The sequence below is a fragment of the Pieris napi genome, chromosome W, assembly GCF_905475465.1.
Source record: "Pieris napi chromosome W, ilPieNapi1.2, whole genome shotgun sequence".
Taxonomy (NCBI): domain Eukaryota; kingdom Metazoa; phylum Arthropoda; class Insecta; order Lepidoptera; family Pieridae; genus Pieris; species Pieris napi.
In genome coordinates this window covers 911,187-916,561 of record NC_062258.1, presented here as the reverse complement: position 1 = coordinate 916,561, position 5,375 = coordinate 911,187, and the positions used below count along the sequence as shown (strand labels likewise).

Below are 5,375 nucleotides of genomic sequence, written 5' to 3'. Positions count from 1 at the left end.
TAGTAAATGTAATGTATGTATAAGCAAGCTGCACTAGATGACTAAATATATGAGAGGGTGAGACGTAAGAACCTAACAACCCTACGGATCCCTAAGCCCTACAGACGTACCCTAACACATAAATAGTGAATATATAAATATATAAATAAGTACGGGATGTCTGCACCAAGAGACCTAAGGTAACAGACGGAGCCCTACGGGTAGGATCAAAGGTTCGAGGTAGTGGGATTATCTCAAAGCTACCGGGCAGGCTCACCACGATAATCAAGGGCTTGAAGTAGTCTTCGTCACTTTGAGAGGAAGCGAGAAATGAACAAGACAGAGCAATATTCAAATCTGATTTATTGTTATAAAACAATATCTTAAATACTAATTACACCTATTCACACATACATGGTATTTTTCTAGTGAGCTGTTGGTGTATCGCGCAACCTCAGCTATTAAAATATGGAACACATATGAACCGTGTCAACAGCTGATTAAAATATAATTAAAATTGCTATTCAGCTGCTAATATTTAGCACACACAGGATCCATGTCAGTAGTTCGCTTATGTTCAAATGATGAAATCTGAACATTCTGGCGCCCCACAGAGTCTGCAAAGGCTGGTACAGCTGCAGAGTCTCCTGCACGCGCGTTGTGGAAGCAGGTTGTTGCCTTAGTTAGAATCTTCACTCACGTTCGATGACCATAGACCCCTCTGTTGTGTTGGCACCACATCTTCAACCGCCTTCATGTCGCTGTCTGTTATTCGTGATAATGAAAGTAATTAATTTTACTAACGTTAAAATAATCTTGAAATGGTAAAATTCAAATGAAAACATTTTAAAATAGTTCATGTATTTAAAAATGTGCTGAACAATGCAGTTATTTATTAATTAACTGCATGTTTTTCCCTCCGCGACACAAAATAATTTTCTTTTAGTCTAGTTAATCGTTTTAATGTTATTTGTTAAATTAACAGCTTTGTTCCGTTGCATATAGAAGGCGTTTGTTTATAATTATTAATTCAATGGCTATAGGTAATAAGTATCTATATGTGTTGCGTAAACATACTTGTATTTTCTGCATTCGCTTATAAAGTGTGAATAGGTGACATTAAATACTAATAATATGTTTGTATACTTATTTGTAATATGTATACACATATATATATATTATAAATTTGTCTTTATTTTTCGTTTATCCATTTGGATGTGTCGTGTTGTAAATTGTTGTATGGCGGCTGTCGCCCAAGTCGTCGTCTTTGCCTTTTAAATGTATTTGTATTTATTTGTAATGTAGTTGTATAGTTTTGTAATGTATAAATGTATTTGTCAGGCGGCTGTCGCCCTAATGTATAAGTATTTGTATTGTTTATTCTATTCTAGTAAACTTATCACTATTTTTGTATACATACATAATATTTTCATAAATATATTGCGAGGGAAAGGTAAGTATATTAATTTCCTTGAATTGATCTCTAAGAGATTCCCTACATTTTAAATTAAAGATTGCACGAATAGCCCTCTTCTGCAGGATGAAAATAGAAATTGCTGAATCTTCTTGTGCGGCTTGAAAATTGTATGAGAATAGAAGCTCGTTTTAGGATCCGGCTAATTCTATCTGTAACTCCCTTTACCTGTGTCTTGTTATTGTTTCTGTGATGCAGCCGGGGGACGCGCAGCTTGTTTCGGTGTAGCACCTGTTTGACATGCTGTAGTTCCTCCTCGAGGTGGGCAGCATCACAAAGACGTTGGGCTCTCTGGAACAAACATTTACCGACAGAAAGCAGTTGTGAAGGGTGGTCGGAGGCGGTGGTGGTTGAGGTACCTGTCTGTGTGGGTTGCCTTTCTGTGTATTGTGTGACCTAGTGTGCCATCTGCTTTGCGTATAATTAAAATGTCTAAAAAGGGCAGACAGTTGTTGTTCTCTTGTTCAACAGTAAATTTAATGTTATTGTGTATTGAATTTAAATGTGCTAGAAATGCAGATATTTTGTCATTGCGGAGTACTACAAACATGTCATCGACATATCTCTTGTACAGACGAGGTTTAACCGGGGCATTGGCCAGAGCTCTCTCCTCAAAGTCCTCCACGAAGATGTCAGCGACTATAGGTGACACTGGAGAACCCATGGCCACTCCATCAACCTGCACATAGAACTCATCTTTCCACATTAAGTATCCTGACGTGAGACAGTGTTTTACAATATCTACATAATCTGGTGACATGTTCTGTTCCCTAAGTCTTTTTGCAATTATATCTAGGCAGTCATTTAGTGGTAAGTTTGTAAATAGTGACTCAATGTCAAAACTCACCATGGTTTCATTGTGGAGTAATTTGAGAGCTCTCAATGTTTCCACAAAATAGTAAGAGTCCTTAACATGAGCACTAGTGTGCCCCCTGAGAGGGGATAATATTGACACTAAGTGTTTGGCTAATTTGTATGTGGGTGAGTCGATATGACTGACTATGGGTCTTAAAGGATTGTTGTGTTTGTGTATTTTTGGCAATCCATACATTTTTGGAGGTTTTACGCAGGCTGTTGTTAAAGATTTGACGTCTAGTGACAGTGTTTCAGAATATTTAGTAAGGAGGCTAGATGTTTGTTTTATTACCTTGTTTGTGGGATCTTTATCAACTTTTTTATAGGTATTGCGTTCCCTTTGTCAGCTCGGAGTACTACCAAATCTTCGTTCGCCTTTAGCTCCGCGAGAGCCTTCTCGAGAATTTCTTCGTGAGGGATTTTTCGCTGTGCCGTTGCAAAATTTAAGCCTTTATTTAATACCTCGAGGCTCGATGGTTTGTTTATACAAGTTTTGTTTTGACAGATTGATGACAGTGACATTTTGACTAGTATCGGGTGTGTCATTTAAAGTCGCGACGTTTGACAGGTGTCTATTAGTGTTCTGTGCTAGTTTTTCAAACTTTTTTTTATTTGTATGACTTTGCAGTTATTGAATTTGTTGTGAGCCCAAGTGTTTAAGATGTTTATGCACTGCCTCCAATCTGTTTACGATAATCTGTTTATCGTACACAGTAGGGGATGATGTTGTGGTCTCCGCATCTTTTAAGAAAATTTATGGATGCTAGGAGACGAGATGCCTTTTGTTTTCTTGAATTCCAGTCGTCTAATTTTGTTTGCATTTTCCAGTCCGTACTGTTGCACATAGTATTGTCTTTTATTAACATAACCTTTACACATTTAAAGAAAACACTTTTTAACCGGATTAACAATTATTTTACATTTAACCGACGTTTCGCGTGCTTAACAGGGTGCGTGGTCACGGCACAGAACACAATTACCCAAAGGAAGAACGGCGACTAGGCTAGGAACACAGATTCTAAGATACGCGAATGTATACGCGCCACCTATAATTATCAACCCACCCAAAACTACATGTGGCGGCAATATTTGAATATCTGGCGGCAAAAATTTGAATTGCCGGCTGGTCCAGGTTCCCCAGAAAATTATTAATAATATTTAACAAATGAACTTGAAATAAAACAAAAACGTTTTCTCATTGAATTGTTATTTATTTCACTTTTATGGATGCTTGGACACGAAATCAACATAATTTTGTAATGTTCGTACCTAGGTAATTCAAATGAAAAGTTTCTTCGCTACTTCTTCTCTACAAATGAATAATTTACATAAACCACAGTAACTTGTTCATGAGTCTTTACAAGAGGAAGCAAGCACCAACAAAATAATTATTATTTATGCATAATTATCTTCATCTTGCGTTAGAGCGCAGATGCCGATGCTTCATCTGCAAACAATCTGTTTTTTAGTATACAAAATCTTTTCACATTTTTTATCACATCACAAAATTTTTTATGCAATCAAAATTTACATTTTGGAGCACCATTTCCTTTGCAATTGTTTTTAAATTACGCGTTTGTGACTATTTTCTAATGTCGAATTTATTAATGTTTAATTTATTTGCATAGTGCAAACAACTCTCACAATTATTAACTGCGCAATTAATTATTAAAATGCGCAATTTCTGGGTTGTGAAACTGACAATAATGTCTCATAGTTATTCATTACGACACTATTGTCAGTTTCACAATTTCATCCTGTGGTCCCAATATGTGCCCACAGTTGCCCCTTATGCAGCCAAACAAATTTTCTAATGGATCTTGCTGTAACCGTCTTGTGGCCAGGCTCTTTATACCCTCGTTAGCGAATTGCTTAAACAGTCGCTCGACGCCATTAATGGTCCAAATCCAACCTTCCTGTGATGGGGGTGTTCGCAGAGACCCCATAAATTTCAATGTTTTCAAAAAATATTTCATATTCTGAAATAATTTGTGGTGTGGGCTTTTCGCTGTCAAGTTTGTGGAGAAAATTTTTCCTCGCCGCAAGTCTGCTGAGTCGCTATTCAGGGCGTCAAAAAGCTTGTCCATATGTGATATCACATTTGCAGTAACAGCAGCTTCTGTACTGAGCGCGCCTGGAAATAAGAAATAAAAATTGATTAATAATGTAATAGAACTAATGAGCTATCTTATGACACATTTCTTCTACACCATCATTACATACCATCAGCTATCTTTGCATAAAGTCCGCTGCCACTGTGTGGCTCAAAACTTGTGCAGCTAGTTTGACGCACATTTTTTGTTTTGCATTTCTTTGTGAAAGCAGGAGCGAACACAAAATTTGGGGTTTGTTGTCGATTTCAAAGAAATCTTTTATGTGTGACCATTTGGCCACACCTGTAAATAAACCAAAAGTAATTTTTAATTGAGGCAAGTACTTGGATGATAAGCGTAAATAAAATATTGTAAAACTAAAAGCTTACCAGCTAAAGAGCCTTTTCATTTTTAATAGGAAAATTTGAATTATCTTAAAATTAAATGGCTTTTAGCAGCTCGTGCAAGTAAGTGCCCTAAGTGTTACAAAATTTATGATATTTTAGTTTAAACAGTCACATGAACATACCTTTTCCTTTCTTGTCTTCAGATGAAATGTTAGTAGTGCACTCAATGTCACAATCTCTTTGTTATGCACTGTTATGTATGGGCGCTCCACAGTTGCACCCAAGATTTACAGTGCTCGTCTATTTACACCATCCATGTCACAGACAGTGGCAGATAATTATATTAATGCCTGATGCAAAACATTGCTGTAAGATCTGAAAGAAAAGCACTGCAAGCCTGTCCGCTGTTGAAAAGCCAATTGAGAGGAAATGTGCGATCGGTTGTTTTACTGTTTTCCTTATGCCAGCAACCATAAAACTAGGGCATAGGATGCCACATTGGGGGAAATTCCTTGTGCCCCATGATCTTGGTATCCATCAATGACATCTTCCTTTGGGTTATGATCGAAGTGTTTCTTTAATGATATTTCATCTTACATTAGAATATAATTATTGTCCGATGGCTGC

The 5,375-nt window shown here is 36.9% G+C and overlaps 2 long non-coding RNA genes across 2 annotated transcripts; both read right to left on the bottom strand.

Moving 5' to 3' along the window:
- Positions 1–324: 324 nt before the first annotated feature.
- On the bottom strand, positions 325–3,418 carry LOC125062053. Its single transcript, XR_007119146.1, has 2 exons — positions 1,622–3,418; positions 325–744 (listed from the first exon to the last, which is right to left on the bottom strand). It is a non-coding gene; the product is annotated as an uncharacterized LOC125062053 (long non-coding RNA).
- A 25-nt stretch (positions 3,419–3,443) lies between these two features.
- Positions 3,444–5,163, bottom strand: LOC125062055. Its single transcript, XR_007119148.1, has 3 exons — positions 4,931–5,163; positions 4,532–4,704; positions 3,444–4,442 (listed from the first exon to the last, which is right to left on the bottom strand). It is a non-coding gene; the product is annotated as an uncharacterized LOC125062055 (long non-coding RNA).
- Positions 5,164–5,375: the final 212 nt, after the last annotated feature.